Consider the following 21,706-nt stretch of genomic DNA (forward strand, 5'->3'; position numbering starts at 1 on the left):
GTTGACAGTGCCAAGGTCCCTGGGTGCTAGGTTGCCAGTGCCAGGGATCGGGCCTCAGGGTGCCCTGCCCGTAAGAGGTGGGGTGAGTGATGGTGCTCGAGGATTCCCAAGAGATAAGTTGGAATTTGGGGGAGTTCAGAGGCTGCAGTGGGAGGTTCGAGGGAGATTGAGAGATAGGGGCGGCCTTTTAAAAATGGTGAGGTACGTGCGGCCTCAGTGGGGCATTCCGCACCGAGGCCCAAAAGAATCAGAGTCCCGTTTGATAGCGGAGTTGTTCTCAGTGCCCAAAACGGGACTCTATTTTCTGGGCGTTTAATCACGCCCATAGTTCCAAGACAGGACGTTGTGTGACTTTGAGAGGAATTTACTGATGGTGGTGTATCCATGCATTTGTTGCCTTTTTCCTTCAAGGTGGTAGAGATCATGGGCGGGATTCTCCAATAATGGGGCTATGTCCCCACGCCCGCGAAGAAATGCACGTGAAGCACTCTGGACTTACCTGGAGTAAGTCCAGAGTGATTCTCCCACCTGAAGGGGGCTAGCAGGGCCCTGGAGTGCTCCTCGCAGCTCCGGCTGCCGATACGGGCCCTGCACTAACGGTTGGGAAACGCACGGTGGCATCCTGTGTCAGCCGCCCCGTGCGATATGGCCGACCCACACCGCGGACCAGCACCAAGAAGATAGGCCCCCACCAGATCCCGCGCGCCCACGGATCGGTGGCCCCCGATCGATAGCCTGGCCATCCTGGAGGCCCCCTCGGTGAATGATCCCCTCGCCCCCCCACCAGGGCGGCTGCGGACTGAGTGAGTGACAGGAAGTGAGTTTCTCCCTGCATAGTTCCAAGCCTCTGACCTGCTCTAAAGCCACAATATTTATATGGCTGGTCTAGTTCAGTTTCTGATCAATGGTAGCCCTCAGAATGTTGATGGTGGGGGATTAAGCAATGACAATGTCATTGAATGTCAAGGGGCGATGATTAGATTCTTTCTTGTTGGAGATGGTCATTTCCTGACACTTCTGTAATACAAATGTCATTTGTCACATACCAGCCGAAGTCTGAATGTTATTCTGGTCTTGATTGCACATAGGACTCCATCCTAAGTAACTCTTGGGCTGAGATGATTGATTTCCAACAACCATAACCATAGTTTTGAGCTGAATATGACTTTAATCAGTGGAGAGCTTTTTCCTTGATTTCAATCGGCCTCAATTTTGTTGGGGCTCCTTGATGCCACATTTGGTCAAAAGCTGCTCTTGATGCCAAGAGCAATCACTCACATCTTGAATTCAACTCATTTATCAATAAAAGCAAATTACTGCGGATGCTGGAATCTGAAACCTTGTGACAAAGGGTCACCTGGACTCGAAACGTTAGCTCTTTTCTCTCCTTACAGATGCTGCCAGACCTGCTGAGATTTTACAGCATTTTCTCTTTGGTTTCAACTCATTTACCTGTGTTTGGCCGAGGCTATAATGTTGTTTGTTGCTGAGTGAGCTTGGCAGAACCCAAACAGCAGCAGTAAGCAGGTTATTGTTATGTAAGTGTTGCTTGATAACACTGTCACCGATACCTTCCATCACTTTGCTGATGATTGAGAGTTGACTGATGGGGCAATGGTTGGCTGCGTTGGAATTGTCCTCCTTTTAATGGACAGGATATCCTGGGAAATTTTCCACATTGCTGGGTAGATGTCAGTGTTGTAGCTGTACCAGAACAGCTCGACTAGGGATGCAACTCATTCTGGGCCACAATCTTCAGTATTACAGCTGGAATGCTGTCAGGGCCATGGCCTTTCCAGTGTCTAGTGCCTTCAGTCATTTTTTGATATTACAAGCAGTGAATCAAATTGGCTGAATTCTGGCATCAGTAATGTTGGGGTACTTAGGAGGAGGCCAGGATGGATCATCCACTTGACACTTCTGTCTGAAGCTGGTTGCTTTGTCTTTTGCACTGACATGCTGGGCTCCCTCATCATTGAGGATAGGGATGTTTCTGGAGCCTTCTCCTTGCTCAACACTTAATTGTTGAACATCCCATGACTGGATATGGCCGGACTGCAGAGCTTAAATCTGATCCATTATAATAATAATAATCTTTATTGTCACAAGCAGGCTTACATTAACACTGCAATGAAGTTACTATGAAAAGCCCCTAGTCGGCCCATTCAGGCACCTGTTCAGGTACACAGAGGGAGAATTCAGAATATCCAGTTCACCTAACAAGCACGTCTTTCAGGACATTGTCACTCCAACTATTACTGTCATGGACAGATGCATGAGCAAGAGTTAGATTGGTGGGGATGAGGTCAAGAAGGTTTTTCTTTTGATGGTTCTTTCATCACTTGTTGCAGGCCTAGTTTGGCAGATATGTCCTTAAAGACATGACCAGGTTTGCTTGTTGGTGCAGCCGGTTCTATCCCAAACTAGACTGACATCTAGGTACTTCACTGTGTGAGTGGTAATGTACTCAGTCCCACATTAACCCATAATATGTGAGAGCATTATCCAACACTACCAAACCATCCTCGTGATGAGGTTTCATACCCAGAATACATTCTGTGCCCTTGCTACCCTTGCTGTTTCTGCCAGGTGGTGGTAGAATTAGTGAATCCCTACAATGCAGAACGAGGCCATTCAGCCCATCAAATCTGCACCGAACCTCTGAAAGAGCACCCTACGTGATGCACTATCAATTACCACAAAGACGAGAATAGTGGAATAATCGAGTCTTTATTGAGCAAAGATGTTGTGTCTTCTGTAGCTACCACCAGAATGGCTGCAGCACCGGCGAGCGCACACATTTATACGCCACCTACTGGGCGGAGCCAGCAGGCAGGGATTTACCCGTGTACCTCTATTATACGTGTCTTACCGTAATACATATAATACTGCTAGTGGTGACTACCACATTCACCCCCTGTTAAAAAAAAGAGTACGGCGGGGGTGGTGGAAAAAAGAATTACAAGTTCAGTCTGTCGGGGGCCTTGACCCTCCTCTGCGATCGCCTCAGTCCTGGTGGTGATGTGGGCGCCCACTTGGTTACCTGTGACTCCGGGAGTGTGTTGTCCTCGTCTTCGTCACCCCTGAGTGGAACCAATGCGAGGTGTTGCTAACTTTTGGTTGGCTCTTAAATTGTAATTTGCTCTGTTTGTTTAACCTTTGCTAGAGAGTTGCCAGGTATCTTTATGATACTGCCATGAGGTTCAAGTTCAAGTAATGATCAATAACCCAACACACCAATTAGTAAGATTCAAATCAAAGCACATTTATTATACACAGTAAATCACTACTCATGCATAAACTCTACTTTCTAGGCTATTCCTAGCACTAAAAGGCCTATACTTAGCTTTGCACTGGCCCACCAGGTCAGGGGAACAAATAGCCTTTCGTTCAGGTCCTGAGTCTGTAGGATTCAAAAGCTGGTATGGACTGATAGCTAGGAGCGCCTATCTCATAGCGAGCGTTGACTTGAGACTTACTTGGTTGGCGGCAGCGAGGCCGGTCACTGTCGAGGGTTGGTTTGAGTTGCTGAGTGACCCTGCCAAAGAAGGACGACTTGAACTTGGGGGCTTTACTTTATAGTCCCCAGGGGCTTTCCGCCCTTCGGGGCGGACCCCGTACCTGGTTCCAAGTGATTGGACTGCGTTCCGATCACTTGGATCGATCTCTCCAATACTGGAGTTGTTCCCTGATCGTTGGCCGGTCCCTAAATGTTCGTTGGCCTTCCTTTGTCTTGGCTCCTGCTGGCGCCGAGGAGTCTGGCTTGGCTTTATTCACCTTAACTGTTGCGATTGTGCCTTGGAATCGCTCATTACTATGCAGATGGCTGTGCATTACTATGCAGATGGCTGCTACATTACTATGCAGATGGCTGCTGGTTTCAGTGCTGTCTGGTTCCTTACAGGTTTCAATACACATGCTTTCTGTATTTGCTAGTCTTTGCCTTTGTTGGCTGAATGTCCCTTCAGTCTTTGTGGTTCTCCATTTTAAGTCAGGAAGTGGCCAACTCAGGTGGCTACAGAGGACGGATCCTCCTGTGTCGGGGGCTGTGATGACGTTCGCTGGGGGGAGGGTGAGTGGCACAGGGGTGAATGAAGCAACCGGGGGGCTGGGGGGGGCGGTGTCAGGTCGGGGGCCGTGGGTGGTGCCAGGTCCCGGATGGAGACTGGCGTCCGTCGGGGTGTGCTACGTAGGCGGACTGCGGGTTCGCGTGTAGGAGGTGGACCCTTTCGACCAAAGAGTCTGACTTATGGGACCGCACATGCTTGCGAAGGAGGACGGGTCCAGGAACTGTCAGCCATGTTGGGAGCGAGACCCCGGAGGTGGACTTCCTGGGGAAGGCAAAGAGACGTTCATGAGGGGTCTCGTTAGTCGCGGTGCAAAGGAGCGATCGGATGGAGTGGAGCGCGTCGGGGACAAACTCCTGCCAGCGGGAGACGGGAGATATTTAGACCGCAGGGCCAGCAGGACGGCCTTCCAGACCGTCCCATTCTTCCTCTCCACCTGTCCGTTTCCCTGGAGGTTGTAGCTGGTCGTCCTGCTTGAGGCGATGCCCTTGCTGAGCAGGAACTGACGCAGCTCGTCACTCATAAAAGAGGATCCCCGATCGCTGTGGACGTAGGTGGGGAAACCGAACAGTGTGAAGATGCTGTGGAGGGCTTTAATGACCGTGGCAGAAGTCACTTCGGGGCATGGGATGGCGAAAGGGAACCGGGAGTACTCATCGACCACGTTCAGAAAGTACGTGTTGCAGTCGATGGAGGAGAGGGGCCCTTTGAAGTCCATGCTGAGGCGCTCAAAGGGGCAGGAGGCCTTTGATCTGGCCGGTAGAAGTGCCGCTTGCACTCCGCGCAGACCTGGCAGTCTCTGGTGACGGTCCTGACCTCCTCAATGGCGTAGGGCAGGTTGCGGGCCTTGATGAAATGGAAGAACCGGGTGAACCCGGGTGGTAGAGGTCATAGTGGAGAGCCCGGAGTCGGCCCACTTGTGCGCTGGCACATGTACCGTGGGATAGGGCATCAGGGGGCTCGTTCCCCGGGCGATACAAAATCTCCTAATTATAGGTGGAGAGCTCGATCCTCCATCTCAAGATCTTGTCGTTTTTGATCTTGCCCCGCTGTGTGTTATTAAACATGAAGGCAGCCGACCGTTGGTCAGTGAGGAGAGTGATTCTCCTGCCGCCAGGTAATGCCTCCAATGTCTCACAGCTTCCACAATGGCTTGGGCCTCCTTTTCGACAGAGGAGTGCCGAATTTCGGAGGCATGGAGGGTACGGGAAAAGAAGGCCACGGGCCTGCCCGCCTGGTTGTGGGTGGCAGCCAGAGCTACGTCCGATGCATCGCTCTCGGCCTGAAAGGGGAGGGACTCGTCGACCGTGTGCATCGTGGCCTTGGCGATGTCTGCGTTGATGCGGATGAAGGCCTGTCGGGCCTCAGCCGTCAGGGGAAAAACTGTGGACTGAATGAGTTGGCGGGCCTTGTCCGCATAATTAGGGACCCACTGGGCATAGTAGGAGAAAAACCCCAGGCATCGTTTCAGGGCCTTGGGGCAGTGGGGGAGGGGGAGTTCCATGAGGGGGCGCATGCGGTCGGGGTCGGGCCCTAGAACTCCATTTTCCATGGCATAGCCAAGGATGGTTAAGCGGTTGGTGCGGAACACGCATTTCTCCTTAGTGTACGTGAGGTTAAGGAGTTTGGCGGTCTGGAGGAATTTTTGGAGGTTAGCGTTGTGGTCCTGCTGATCTTGGCCGAAGATGGTGATGTTATCTAGGTCCGGGAAGGAGGCCCGCAGTCCGTACCGGTCAACCATTCGGTCCATCTCACGTTGGAAGACCGAGACCCCATTAGTGACGCCGAAGGGAACCCTAAGGAAGTGATAGAGGCGGCCATCTGCTTCGAATGCAGTGTATTGGCGGTCCTCCGGGCGGATGGGGAGCTGGTGATAGGTGGACTTCAGGTCCACTGTGGGAAAGACCCGATACTGCGCAATCTGATTGACCATGTCAGATATGCGTGGAAGGGAGTACGCGTCGAGCTGCGTGTACCGATTGATGGTCTGACTCTAGTCAATGAACGTCCTGTGTTTCTCTCCAGTCTTTACTACTACCACAGGCTCTCCAAGGGCTGTTGCTGGCCTCGATGATGCCTTCCCGCAGAAGCCGTTGGACCTCCGACCTGATGAAGGTCCTGTCCTGGACACTGTACTGTCTGCTCCTGGTGGCGCCGGGTTTGCAATCAGGGGTGAGGTTCGCAAACAAGGAAGGGGGATCGACCTTAAGGGTCCTGAGGCCGCATATGGTGAGGGGAGGTAGGGGTCCGCTGAATTTTACGGTTAAGCTTTGGAGGTGGCACTGGAAGTCCAGGCCGAGTAACATGGCAGCGTCAAGGTGGGGGAGGACTTCGAGCCAGAAGTTGCTAAACTCTACGCCCTGGACGGTGAGGGTCGCGATGCAGTACCCCTGGATTTCCACGGAATGGGATCCAGAGGCCAGGGAGATTTTCTGGGTGACGGGGTGTACCGGGAGGGAGCAGCGGCTTACCGTAGTAGGGTGGACAAAGCTCTCTGTGCTCTCGGAGTCAAAAAGGCAGGTCGTCTCGTGCCCATCGATCTTCACCGTCGTCGTCACGGTCGCGATGTTGCGGGGACGGGACTGATCCAAGGTGATCGAGGCGAGCTGCGGCAGATGCTGGGAGGTCCCGGGCTGGTCAGCGGTGGTGGAGGTAGCGGCAGGCGATGAACGGCCAGATGAGCAGGGGGGCCTGAGGCGCCGTCCAAAATGGCGGGTGGCATCAAAGATGGCCTGCGGAGAAGAAGATGGTGGCGCAAATGGGCCGCACGTGGCTTGCGAGGAGGAAAATCGCACGTGGGGGGTGCAGGAACGCCGGGCCTGGAAACAGTGGCGACCGACCAGGCCTGGCAAACAGGCTGACAACTATACGCCAGGCACCTCCTGTCCCTTCTTTCCACATCCGTCGCAGGTCGCGCTCCGCGCCCCGTGCCGGGCAGCGCTGCCGGGGGTGTTTGTTCTGCCCGCAAAAGTAGCACTTGGGCCCCCCAGGGTTGGCTGGCTGCCGCGCGGTGCAGGCTTGCGGTGAGCTGGAGTCGGCAGCTGGTGGGGCCCACGATGCCCACGAGGGTGCTGCGCGGTCGGGGGCGTACGACTGGATGTTACGGGAGACCTCTTCTAACGAGTTCGCGAGCTGCCTAGTTCCCTCAAGATCCAGCGTACTCCCATCCAGACGGCGCTGGCGGACGTACGCAGACCTCATGCCCATAACGAAGGCATCTTGGATTAAACGTTCTGTGTGCTGGACTGCCGAAACTGCCTGGCAGTCACCGTTCCTCCCCAGGATGTGCAAGGCATGCCAGAAATTGTCCAGAGGCTCACCGGGGAGTTGCTGTCTCGTGGACAGGAGGTGCCTGGCGTATAGTTGGTTGACTGGCCGAACATAAAGTCCCTTCAGGAGCTCCATCGCTTCGGAGTAAGTGGGCGCATCCCGGATGAAAGGATAAATGTCAGGGCTCACCCTTGAATAAAGGATTTGGAGCGTCTGTGTGTCCGAGGGTTCCTCAGCGGATGTTCGGAGGTAGCTTTCGAAGCAGGCTAGCCAGTGATGAAAAGTGGACGTAGCGTTGGCTGCTTGAGGGCTCAGCTGCAGGCGATCAGGCTTGATGCGGAGATCCATCGTTTTAAAAATCTTGCTCAATAAATTGATGCACTATCAATTACCACAAAGACGAGAGTAGTGGAATAATCGAGGCTTTATTGAGCAAAGATGTTCTGCCTCCTGTAGCTACCACCAGAATGGCTGCAGCATTGGCGAATGCACACATTTATACACCGCCTACTGGGCGGAGCCAGCAGGCAGGGATTTACCCATGCACCTCTATTATATGTGTCTTACCGTAATACATATACTACTGCTAGTGGTGACTACCACACTACCTAGGCCCACTTGTAGCCACGTAAAATGGCTGCGTTCCGATTAATCTGGCCAAAATCCAGTTTGAAATGGCTAACCCGAAAGACTGCTGGGAAAAGCAGCTAAGAAGACACAAGCAGGCAGCTGCAGACAGTATTGCATATTCGGCTCTGGGAAGTTAGCCCAGATCGATACTCAGGGCTATCAACAGCCCATCAACCCAGGTATTTGCAGTTACATTCAGGACTGTTTGCAGCCCATCTATCCAGACATCTGCAGTTAAATCGGCTATCCCCGGGAACAATTGCAACATATTAGCAATTGAATACCGGGTCAGACCTGTCGGCGCCTGCAGTGGCTGATACAAAGACAGGTGAGCGACCACCCCCCGATCGAGGAATCGCCTCACCATTGGACACATCGACCCCAGAGATTGGGGACAGATCCAATCACTTGGGACTCAGGGTCAAGGGCCGCCCCGGGAGGCGGGAAGCCCCTGGGCCCTATAAAAGTGAGGGTCCAAGTTCAGATCTCTCTCTCTCTCCTCTTCGCCTGCTCGAGACTTTCGCAAGAACAGCAACCGGCAACAGTAAGTTTGAATCCAGCGATCGCTATCCGGTAGAGACACCTAGCCACCGACCTGTAGCAGCCTTTTGAATCCCGCGGGCCAGATCTGATTGGACAAGCCATTTGTTTCCCTGACCTGGTGGGCTCTTCCTAAGTTAAGTATTGGCCAGTAGTGATAGGTTTATTATATAGAAAGTAGTATTAGGGTATTAATATTGCTTGTTGTATATCATAAATGACCGTTGTTTTAATCCTTACTAAGCGGTGTGCTGGGTTATTAATCATAACCTGAACTTGAACCACGTGGCGGTATCATAAAGATACCTGGCGACTCGTGAGCAAAGGTGACGTAATCAGAGCCAATAGACTAAGGTTAAAAAGAGCAACACACTGTCCCTGTAACCCCACCTAACCTGCACATCTTTGGACACAATGGGTCAGTTTAGCATGGCCAATCCACCTAACTTGCACATTTTGGACTGTGAGAGCACCTGGAGGAAACCCATGCAGACATGGGGAGAACGTGCAAACTCCACACAGTCACCCAAGGCCAGAATTGAAACTGGGTCCATGGTGCTGTAAGGCAGCAGTGCTAATCACTGTGCCACCTCATGTCTTCTATAATATTCAGTACAAGCCAGTTTGCGATTACATTTCTGAAGACTGTGTTCTCTCCCTATGAAAGGTAAGACTATGACTGGTGTTTACAACAAGATCATTCATAAAAGATTAAGTTGATCAAACATATTCGACACACTCTCTTTTTGTTGAAGTACAATTGATGAAATATCTATGGTATGAATAACAGTCAGAATAGCAATGGATGAACTCTACCTAGTGCTTTGATGGGGCATTAAGCAATCGAGAATCTTTCCTTGAATAGAATCTAGTAATCGTAATACATGTGTCTTCATACATTTCTAAGATGGTTGGAATGAGCAAAAGTGGACTATCCACAAAGCTAATAATTGCTTCACACCTTGGGCGTCATTCTCCGACCCCCCGCCGGGTTGGAGAATCGCCGGGGGCTGCCGTGAATCCCGCCCCCGCCGGTTGCTGAAGTCTCCGGCACCGGATATTCGGCGGGGGCGGGAATCGGGCCTCGCCGGTTGGCGGGCCCCCCCGCTCGATTCTCCGGCCCGAATGGGCCAAAGTCCCGCCGATAAATTGCCTGTCCCGCCGGCGTGGATTAAACCACCTTTTGAACGGCGGGACAAGGCGGCATGGGCGGACTCCGGGGTCCTGGGGGGGGGCACGGGGCGATCTGGCCCCGGGGGATGCCCCCACGGTGGCCTGGCCCGCGATCGGGGCCCACCAATCCGCGGGCGGGCCTGTGCCGTGGGGGCACTCTTTCCGTTCCGCCTCCGCCACGGCCTCCACCATGGCGGAGGCGGAAGAGACTCCCTCCACTGCGCATGCGCGGGAAACTGTCAGCGGCCGCTGACGCTCCCGCGCATGTGCCGCCCGGGGATGTCATTTCCGCGCCAGCTTGCGGGGCAACAAAGGCCGTTTCCGCCAGCTTGCGGGGCGGAAATTCCTCTGGCGTCGGCCTAGCCCCTCAATGTTGGTGCTCGGCCCCCAAAGATGCGGAGCATTCCGCACCTTTGGGGCGGCGCGATGCCCGTCTGATTGGCGCAGTTTTGGGCGCCAGTCGGCGGACATCGCGCCGTTTCAGGAGAATTTCGCCCCATATTTCCCTCAGGGATAATGAACCAGTTTCTCAATGTTGGGCCTAACCTTAATATTAAGTTATTTGAATATCAGGCGACAAAAGTTCATGTCCAAATGTTCAGATGACACTTATCGAGGAGGCATAGTACATCACTATGAAAAACTTTAGAAAAATATTGATAAGAGTCAGCAAAAATGGCAAAATGGAATGGATAGCATTCAATGTCAAGAAATGTGAGGTGGTACATTTTAGTTAAAAAAAGTAATAATTATACTTTAATAGGGGATGGGTGATGTCTAAGAACAAAGGGATTGAGTGGTTCTGGTTCATAAGGCATTAAAAGTAATACTTTGTATGAATAAAGTCATATGACAGTATGTACTGTAGAATACTGAGCTTTGTGGCAAGGGGTATTGAACATATAGGTCAAGATGTAATGGTGAATCTATATAAAATCTTAGGGTCGAGTGCACTTCCAGCACCCCAGTGGCGCTGTTTGCACTGAAGAACTGTCGGACCTCCAATTGGCCAGCAGCTTTTGGAGGCGAGATCTTCACCCATAAAGGGAGGGGAGCCCTAAAGTTAGGCAGTTAATTGTGTGATTGCCACAGAATTGAGGCCCAGAAAGGGCCAAAGTGGGTGGTTCTGGCTTTACGGCCTGTCGTCGGGGCCACTGCCAGCCCCCAAGAAATTCAGCCTGACTTGACTGATTGAAAGGACTAACTAACTCTTATCAATTGTGCTGAATTTTACAGATTTCTCTATTTCACATTTGGTTTTATAATTGACGTCCCGTGACTTTCTGATGTATAAACCTTTTCCTTTATTAATCTTGGTTGAATAAGAATCACACTTCATTAAATCATGCTTTTATTTCCAAGGAAACATTTCCTATTGTTCCCAACCACAGGAAGCTATAAAATAGGATCAGGTTAATTAGTATAACCAGGTGTCATGAGACTACACTGCAGATTGTACTGTACCAGCAAAATGAGAAAAATAAAGGATCCAAATTATCATTTCACTGCTGCGTTTGTGCATTATGCAGACTTAAAGGTAAGACCTTTATGTGGCCCTGATGTTGCATTCAAAGCAAGAACAAGGCGACACAAACTAAAGGCTCAAGGCGGTTTGCACTGGTTGTGCACAGAGGTAACCTCATCATATTTTGTAAGGCCACCCCATCCTGCTTATTTTAATGGATTGCAAGTCTATAATCATAGCTTTCTAAATGTTGGAAGAAACAGAATACATTTCCAACAAAAATGAATAACAAACCGCAGAAGTAGAAACAAAATGACCCCCTCCCCACACTTCTCTGCAAAATATTTAAAGGGCATAGGGGTTAGTTTAACAGGGTATTGAATAAACCTGCACAGGATGAATGACAGGGATACTTTAGGGTTGGAGTTATTTTAAGCAAGCAACCAAACAAGTGACTAATGTCTTTTTCTTGCAATGACAGCTGAATTCAGATCCTAAAATGTACCAGCAGGAAGAGCAAAGTAAATCTTTTTCCACAGCCGAGTGATTTCAGGTGTTGGAAGATCTGAAACTGATACCATGCTGAAAAAAAAGAAAATCGGCACTGCAGAAACACGTCCAACTAAGGATTAACTTAACATTCTGCAGCTGGAAAACCTTGACAGTCAGGAATCTCGGAATACTTAAGTGTGTGCTTCACTTAAAACAGGGTTACCTACTAAAATTGTCCCATAGTAACACAACAGAGTGTCAGTTCCAATCAATTAACACGGTCTTCACAATTAATGGACACATTGTAAAGCCAATGTTTGCATGAATGTGTTGGCATGGTCCCTCTATGCAAATAGCATCATAATAACTGAAATAATCTATGGCACTATTTTTAAAGTTTGTGAATGATTTTCAGTTAATTATGCTTCACTGCATCTCTCATGGATAAGTGGCCTGTTTTGGGTCTTTACGGAAATTCTGCTTGGTTTGGCATTGATCTTAGCCAGTGATGTGATGGTGCACTATTTTAGTGCATCAGCACCCTAGAGCAGTGTTCTTCAAACTTTTTTTCCGGGGACCCATTTTTACCAACCGGCCAACCTTCGGGACCCAACCCGGCCGACCTTCGCGACCCACGCCGGCCGACCTTCGCGACCCACGCCGGTCGACCTGCGCAACCCACCATTTTCTCTTGTTTGCTGCTGATAAAAATGGAGGAAATGGTTTTGGGTCCCTATGACCCAAGTACACGCTCCTCCAATGGAACCTGTTGGATGAAGGTGAAGCCTTCCGGTGTCGGAAAGTATGGAGTCTCCATCTGTCCAAAGATCTGAATTTTTGTCCTGTAAAAGTTTGTCAAATAAAACCCCCCCGAACTTGTAAAAAAAATAAAAATAAAATGAATAAAATAAATGAAAAAAAAAATTAAATAAATAAATGAATAAAATGAATAAACCCCCCCCACCCCCCCCCCGAACTTGTAAAACAAAAAGCTGCGACCGTTTAAAAAAAAGCGGCCGCACTGCGCATGCGTGCCCGATCATCGGCGCGTATGTGCATAGTTTTGCGCATGCACGCCGATGATCTGGCACGCATGTGCAGTGCGGCCGCATTTTGTTTGCATGTTCACGGCTATTTTGAAGGCCGCTTGCAGCCGGCGTTCTTAACAGTCGGCTTCTGCGGCTGTTGCGTGCATATTTGCACGATCGGGAGGGCTGCGACGGGCGGCTCCGCGACCCTCCCGACCCCCGCCCAAGACCCACCTACGGATCGCATTCCTGAGTTTGACAATGCCTGCCCTAGAGTGACAAGCAGTGGCTTTAATTGTCCCCCCCCCCCCCCCCCCATCCCACTGAGTAGCCACTCTTGGTCTTGTGCTGTGAGAAAGCTTTATGCAAGACCAAAGACCTTCCTTAATAGTGCCAGGTAAATTTGGGCCAAGCCATCTCAAGCATTCTTTCAAATCCCATTCCAGCTGGATCAGAGGGTTTGATGGGATTTCTTCATCTCCCACCTGCAACCAACTGTAATTCAGGACCAACAAGGGAAACAAAGCAGAAAACCACTTCAGTAACATGGGATATCTGCTTTTTCTATTCACTTATTTTGTAAAATTTTTACACTAAATTCTGCCTCCTGATATCAACAGAAATTGCAGTAGCACATTGGGCTGGAATTCCTGATTTCCTTCACCCTATCAGTGGGAGATGGGCCTCCAAAAGCACCAAGCTTTAGTATTTCCTCCCTCCTTTGCCTGAATAACTCTTTTCACTCTTCAAATCACCCCTTAAAATCTATTTATTTTGGTCACCTGTTCTAACATCTTCTTATGCTGCCTGGTGTCAAATTATGTCTGTTAACCCCTGCCGTGTTGCACCTTGGAATGTTTTAGTGCAGTAAAGGTACTCTGTAATGCAATGTTATCTTTATACCACAGTGCATCAGTTATGAATAATGCACTATTTGAAAGCCAAGATAATTTGACAGTGTTTCCTGGAGTAGAAATTACATGGAACTACATATGAATGTACACGTGAAGGAACAAAACTTCCAACCCTGGTCTATCTCTTTATAATTCCATCTCTTTACAATTTTACGCAATTGCTCTGCGATTTTCGCTGTTCTATAGAAAAGGACCCATTTTGTAAAGTCATGTTAATGTATTGTGGCACTTTAAAAAGAGGAGAGTGGAGCATTCTCAACCCCTTCCTGGGTTAAGAATTTGGCTTCCTCTGCCTGAAATTCCAGCACGTTTTCTATGTTGGGTACCTTTGTTGTGCTCGTAGTGATATCCTGCACTGGCAGACAAATTAGCGACTCCAGCTACATCAAATCGATCATCAGAATGGATTCCTAATGCATGCACCTCATCACTTAGTGATGGATTCTACTGTAGATGTGTGGGTCAATTAACTGTGACAAGTAGGAATAGTCGACTCTTAAATGACTGCTTCCCGCCCCTTAAAGCAGCTTGCTTATTTTTTGGTTTGCAATCTGGTTAACCTATATTTTGTCTTTTCAAATGCTGATGAATGAGTTGGATAGTTCCAGTACTTCTGGTTTCCATTTTACTTACCTATGAAGGGAGCAGGAGAAAATATTTCCTGAAGGCATTGTCTCTTTAGTGGGATGTTCAGTGGATGCCAGGTGCGCTCAGCATATATTCAAACAATCATTCTTCATGTTTCAACCTTGATCAGTGCTGGAAATCTATTTGACCACAGGGGACTTTCCAGCTGTGTCCCATCCTGTCCATGCTTGACGTTCCAACGTTCACACTTCTGGAATAGGCGGCGTCATTCTCCAAACCCCCGCCGGGTCGGAGAATGGCCGTTGGCCGCCGTGAATCCCGCCCCCGCCCCCGCCGAAGTCTCCGCTCCCGGAGATTGGGCGGGGGCGGGAATCGGGCCGCGCCGGTTGGCGGGACCCCCCGCTAGATTCTCCGGCCCGGAAGGGCCCAAGTCCCGCCCAGGAATTGCCTGTCCCGCCGACGTAAATCAAACCTGGTATTTACCGGCGGGACCAGGCGGCGTGGGCGTGCTCCGGGGTCCTGGGGGGGGGGGGCGCGGGGCGATCTGACCCCAGGGGGTGCCCCCACGGTGGCCTGGCCCACGAGCGGGGTCCACCGATCCGCGGGCGGGCTTGTGCCGTGGGGGCACTCTTTCCCTTCCGCCTCCACCACGGCCTCCACCATGGCGGAGGCGTAAAAGACTCTCCCCACTGCGCATACGCGGGAAACTGACAGCGGCCGCTGACGCTCCCGCGCATGCGCTGGGAAACTGACAGCGGCCGCTGACGCTCCCGCGCATGCGCCGCATTTCCGCGCCAGCTGGCGGGGAAACAGACGCCATTTCCGCCAGCTGGCGGGGCGGATATCCCTCCGGCGTCGGCCTAGCCCCTCAATGTTGAGGCTAGGCCACCAAAGATGCGGAGCCTTCCGCACCTTTGGGCCGGCGCGATGCCCGTCTGATTGGCGCCGGCTTTGGCGCCAGTCGGCGGACATCCCGCCGTTGGGGGAGAATTTCGCCCCTGGTCACTAGATGGCGATCAGCGGTTTGAACCCGAGCCAATTTTCCTCCATCGTAGGATCAGTGCAGCAAATTGTAGCATTCCCTATGCTGCTGGGTTCAAGTCAGCTCACTTAGCTAAAACTGGGGATTAAATTTGGGACCTTCCTTGACTGTACGATCCATTTACTCACTGCCTTGACCATGTCAAATTTTGTTCAAACAAATATGTAACTACAAATGTTAACCATAGACCTATAAGCAACTATCCTGTTGATACCTTATGGCACAGAACCCAGTGATAATTATTCCATCTATATTGATAATGCTTTTTTACACATACATATTATATATGTATATAGAATTATATGTATATCGATATCAGTTCTGATTAAATGGAAATATTGCTTCAATTGGTGAAAGAATCTGAGGTGTGACATTGTGTCGAATGAGAAAGTAAGAATGCTGAACTATAAGAGAGTAGAGCACAGCAGAGAGATTGTGTTACAGTACAACAAACTGTGGAGATCATTATCTCCTGTCCCTCTTGGTTGTATTCGGTGACAAACTATGTGTTAGCCTACTTTAACCCTCACGGAACTGCATGTTTGCACTTGACGTGTCAGTCAGAGATGAAAAGAATTGCTGGATTTGCTTAACCAGATTCCAATCTGTTTCTGAACATTCACTGTTGCAAAATACAACAAAATTCCAGTTCTCCTTCCCACTTTTCTATCCTTTTCCCCTTCTTCCTCTACAGACACTGACACATGTTAGGAATATGGTTCTGTAGTTACCAGCTGCCCACCAGTACTTTGCTTGAGTTTGATCTTCATTTTTGATATGAAAAATGTATGTTGCTAAAACGTGAGTCAGATTGCATTTGCATTATATTTGTTTTTCTAAACATGATGATCAAGAATGAGAACCGCGACTAGTGATCTTTTCTGTTGTAAAAGTGGGGGACACTAAGACCACTTGTAATATTCCACTCCCATCCCAGCTGGCAGCAGCAATCTTCCAGATCTGTGTAGGCCAGTCCCAGAACATGTAACAAATTTACTGATTGAATCAAGTAGTGGAGGGGAAGGATGAACACATTCCTTTACATTCAGCAGGACAACAGTTTGACATTACACAGGAAGTCTTAAGAAAATGGCTTTACTCTGTTCCCAAAGTGGGCAGCACGGTAGCACAGTGGTTAGCACAGTTACTTCACAGCTCCAGGGCCCCAGGTTCGATTCCTGGCTTGGGTCACTGTCTGTGTGGAGTCTGCACGTTCTCCCTGTGTCTGCGTGGGTTTCCTCCAGCTGCTCCGGTTTCCTCCCACAGTCCAAAGATGTGCAGGTTACGTGGATTGGCCATGCTAAATTGCCCTTAGTGTCCAAAGAAAGATTAGCAGGGGTTACAGGGATAGGGTGGAGGTGTGGTAAAGGGGGGAGGTAAGGGCTTGGGTAGCGTGCTCTTTCCAAGGGGCTGTGCAGACTCGATGGGCCGAATGGCCTCCTCCTGCACTGTAAATTCTATGATTCTATGAAAGGACGAAGCATTTCTTAATGAGACATATTGGGTGCGATTGAACAGAAAAATTTCGAAGTGTTGTTACGACTTGACCTGGAGTCACAACACAAGTGAAGTAACCAATGATTGTCAGAAAAATACCCGAAGTGTTTTGGCTGTCCAATAATTACAGACATCAGGGGCGTCATTCTCCGCCGGCAGGAGTCTCCGTTTTGCCGGCGCCCGGGGGTTTCCCGACGGCGTGGGGCTGCCCCACAATTCGAAACCCCATTGACCGGCCGGTGTAACGGAGCATCCCGCCGGCGGGTCGGAGCAGAAATGTGGCACGGCGGGATGGAGAATTTCACTCCAGGTGTGGGATTCTCCCTTTGGGGGACTAAGTCCCCACGCCCGCAGGAAAATGGGCAAGAATCACTCTGGACTTTTTCCTCGAAAGTCCAGGGTGATTCCCCGTTCTCCAGGGGGGTAGCAGGCCTCCGGCGTGTGTCCTGCAGCTCTGGCTGCCGGTGGGGACCTGCTGGACAGACCGTGCATGCGCGCGGCGGCGCACCTTGGCGCGGGCACCGCACCTTGGCGCGGGCACCGCTGACAGGACCTGCCCATTGTCGAGGCCCCCCCCCCCCCCCGGTGTCCGATCCCCATGCCCCCCCACCATAATGCCCCCATCAGCCGCAAGTCCGAGTTCCCACTGGGAGGAATCACATTAGAACCACGCCGGCAGGCACTCGGTCCGTCGAGCGCGGAGAATCACCGGGGGGGGCTTTTCCAACCGCCCCCGAGCGGCACCGCGTTGATCGCGCACGCGAATAGTGGAGATTCTCCACTCGCCGGAGAATCAAGTGCCGGCAGGGGGGCCTATTTTGGGTAATTCTCCGCCCCTGCACCGAGCGCGATTTCGGTGGGTCGGAGAATCCTGCCCCAGGTTTGTCAATGTAAACACAATTACCGTTTCTTCACAAGAGCCATAATGAAATATGCAGCAAATACACTTGTTTAACTATTATCTAATTCCCACTTTGACTTGCCCCCCAACCTCTACAAACACATACGACAGACAAACGCAGAGATAGAAAGGGGTGAAAAAAACATAAGTGAAAGGAAAAAGAGTCTTTGTTTCAGATGGTGGTTCTCAGTACCTTAGTCCTCTTAAAATCTTGCTTTCAGTTCATGGTTTTATTGTGGGTTCAGATTGCATGTGCATTATATTTGTTTTTCTAAATGTGATGATCAAGAATGAGAACTGTGGCTAGTGATCTTTTCTGTTGTAAAAGTGTAGTTTCAGAAATACACCACTCACAGGCTTTCTGGAGAGAGATAGTTGGTTCTTGTCTTTGTTTGCTGCCTATAATGGTTTTCTTGTAGCTAGATTCATTCTCACAGGTGGTATTGGTGACCCTGCTTCTGGTCCTTCAAGAGAACAGGATATCCCATCTTGCCTCCACAGTGTCCAGAAACCTGGCCTGGTCGGCATCACCAAAGCAGGGAGCAGGTCTGCGCGCTGCCATGCTTGTGTGTCAACTGGGAGTGAGTGGTGAGAGAGCATTTAGAAGCAGCCCTTCCTTGAAAGCGGTGAGCTGATGAGGTGCATGTCTGGCGAATCAGACAGCGAGATAGCCAGTAAAGCTTTTCTGGAGAAATCACAGAGGAGAGAGAGTAGCAGGATCTTGCATCTGTTTTCCCAGGATCAAATTGAAACTCCTTGGGACTCAAAAATGATTCCACCCGGGGTAGGATTCAATCCTACCTGGAAGAGGATGACCATTTGGGCCAATTCATTGGCCACCAGCAAATCAATCAAATCGAGTCCCACCTCATCTTTCTGTTTGGTGCCGACAGGTCTGGAGCTCCTGTTTAAACCAGCAGAGACTAGCAGAGTGTTCTTTCCTATAACTTCTGAATACTGCTACTTGCCTTAAAGATGCATGCCCCTTGCATCAAAAATAATAACAGCAAAATAAAAGAAAGGGGAAATAATACAATAAACAGGAAGGAGCCTGATAGTGTCATTTTGGACATGATTGGCCGGGTGTTTCTTGATGGCCGAGTTTTCAAGATCGGGGCCCATATTTAACGGCACATAGTGCTGGAAATGAGCCCCCACGAGCCTTGCACCTTTACTGGCTATCTCACTGTCTGATTCGCCAGACATGCACCTCAGCAGCTCGCCGCTTTCAAGGAAGGGCTGCTTCTAAATGCTCTCTCACCACTCACTCCCAGTCGACACACAAGCATGGCAGCGCGCAGACCTGCTCCCTGCTTTGGTGATGCTGACCAGGCCAGGTTTCTGGACACTGTGGAGGCAAGATGGGATATCCTGTTCTCTTGAAGGACCAGAAGCAGGGTCACCAAAACCACCTGGGAGGCAGTGACAGTGGCAGTAAGTGCAGCAGCATGACCAGGATGACTACTTTCCAATGTAGGAAGAAGAGCAATGACCTCCACCGAGCTACAAGGGTAACTTACCACCTCTCACCTTGCATCAGTTCTGCCAGCCACCCCTCAAATTCCTAATTCCCTGCCCCCCCCCTCCCCTCCCCCACCTTCCCCACAAATCAGCTTGCACCGTCCCCCACATCCGATCTGCGAGTATGTTCCTCAGTACCTCCCGGCACCCAGCCAGTACAACCCCTTCATGTCCAGGTGTGGTGCTCAGATGTTCCACCTGCCATTGACCCCCCTGATCCATCAAGCTCGCGGCTCACAATGCCCTCTCTTTGTCCCCGCAGAAGAAGATAGTCCATAAAAAGTGGGAAAGGGCCAAGATGGGAGAGCGAAGTACCAGTGATCCAAGTCCTCAACCCTGATGAGGAATGGTGCCTGGAGATCATGGGATTGGCCGATGAGAGAGCAGTCACTAACTGTGAGGTTGACCTTCACTGCAGAGGTGAGGATCTAATGCCCCTTTACCCAGGTGACCTGTCTCAAGTGAGCTGTTCATGTCAAACAAAATGATCCTTTCCTCTCACTGACCACATGTCTATTCTCTCGCAGGATCTCCATTTGATGGGGCTGGGCCATCCGGAGTCATCTGCAGCCACCAGCAGGAGCAAGCAGCAAATACAACCTGCAGCTGTGAAGTGCTCTCACAACTATCAAGACCCATTCCTTATTAGCAATAGCCTTCAGCTGTGAAGCTGCTCACAGTAAAAGAGAATGAAAATGACTGTTAGCATATAACCAAGAACAGGGCTCTGTCCTGGAAGTGTTTGGTAGGACAGACAGGCAGCAGCTGTAGTTGCCCCTGTTATGGGCATCTACAATATTTAAAGGTGGCTTGAAGGCCTCAGAGACGAAAAGCTCCTCCACTGCCCCGCCCCCCAGCCCAGGGGCAAAACCTGACCTGGAATGCTTCTGTCCACCCCCGATCAAGCCAAAACCCCCTGAGGGGAACTCCCTCCCCTCCCTGTCACCTCCAGCGCGAATCTCGATTTTCGCCTTTCCCGCTATTTAACCAGCCAAGCGCAATACGGTGGTTAAATTGTGCCTAATGTAGCAATATGAAATTCTGCCCTGTGATTTCCAATTGATGTCAAAAACAGGCAGATGTAGAAGTCACATTTCATAAGCTACAATGTTGTATTTCAAGTACCACTGTGGTTATGGATTACTTAAATACTTAGAGAAAAACACAGCTTTACATGAAGGAGATTGTCTGAAGCATGTGCACTAATTAGAGAAATCATTATTTCATCATTCTCATTATTGTGAAAAAAGGTATAAGTTTAGCTTTAAAAGCTAATTTAATGAAAGGTAGTGAGTGATGTTGTCCTTCACAGTTGAGCTTCCATCAAAGAAAAGGAGCCCTTTACAATGCAGGGACCCTTTCATGAGGTTCAGCTTCTATTCACCTTGCCTTTACAATTAGTGCAGAATGGGAACTCCATCTCATGTCAATCCCCAGCAGAGATTGTCTTACGCAGAATTTCAGAGTTGATGTTCCTTTCAACAGTCAAATCAGTTTATATATTGGATCATTTTTTTGCCAAATTGGTGTCCTGTTAAATCTTCTTCCTTCAACAGATTTTATCTATAAAGCTAAACCTTTAATTTGGCAGACGTAACAGGATCAAGATGATCTTTAAATAATTGCAGGCCTTCAATGGGATGCTAACAGCTGTATTTTCAAAAGACCACTTTTCCTGTGTAGCTTAATGAATCTTGAAATGGAGTGAAACAACTAAATCAGAGAGATATTATTGTTTAATGCATTTACTTATCATTTTAATGCATATGCTAACCACATTTAATAAATTGATGACATTCTATTCAAATAATGGGTATAAAGTTTGTACTCAAATAATGGATATGTAAACATTAAACATTGGTGCAATAAAAATACAATGTAGATTTCTGTATCATTGCTTATTTCAATGAACATAGGAACATAAGAATTAGGAGCCGAAGTAGGCAATTCAGCCCTCCGAGCCTGCTCCACCATCCAATTAGATCGTGGCTGATCTCTTCCTGCTCTCAAATCCACCTCCCTGCCGATTCCCTATATCCCTTTATATCTTTCTTGAAACCATTTAATGATTCAGACTCCAGTGCACTATGGAGCAGTGAGTTCCACAAATTCACCACCCTCTATGAGAAGTAGTTCCTCCTCATCTTCCGCCTCTCAACCTATATCTGTGACCTCTCATTCTAGATTGCCCCACAAGGGGGAGCATTTGGTCTACATTTACTTTATCAATCCCTCTTAGTATTTTATATACTTCAATCAGACCCCCTCTCATTCTTCTAAACTCCAGGGAGCATAAGACCAAACTGTTCAATCTCTCCTCATATGTCAACCCTTTCCTCCCTGGAATCAATCCGGTGAACCTCCTCTGAAATACCTCCAATGCTACCACATCCTTCCTCAAATAAGGAGACCAAAGCTGGACACAATACACCAGATGTGGTCTCACCAACACCCGATACAATTGCAACAACACTTCTCTACTTTTATACTCCAGTTCTTTTGCAATAAACGCTAAAATTCCATTTGCCTTTTTTATTACCTGCTGTACCTGCATACCGACTTTCTGCGATTCTTGAAC

General features: G+C 49.6%; 1 long non-coding RNA gene across 1 annotated transcript in view; it reads left to right on the forward strand.

Moving 5' to 3' along the window:
* The window catches only part of LOC140411708 (uncharacterized), a 57,385-nt gene extending 36,476 nt beyond the window's left edge, over nt 1-20,909 (forward strand). The window contains exons 3-4 of the long non-coding RNA XR_011940956.1: nt 19,391-19,548; nt 19,656-20,909. This is a non-coding gene — a long non-coding RNA (uncharacterized lncRNA). The remainder of the gene's footprint in view (nt 1-19,390; nt 19,549-19,655) is intronic.
* The last annotated feature ends 797 nt before the right edge of the window (nt 20,910-21,706 follow it).

Source organism: Scyliorhinus torazame, chromosome 4, assembly GCF_047496885.1.
Source record: "Scyliorhinus torazame isolate Kashiwa2021f chromosome 4, sScyTor2.1, whole genome shotgun sequence".
NCBI lineage: Eukaryota > Metazoa > Chordata > Chondrichthyes > Carcharhiniformes > Scyliorhinidae > Scyliorhinus > Scyliorhinus torazame.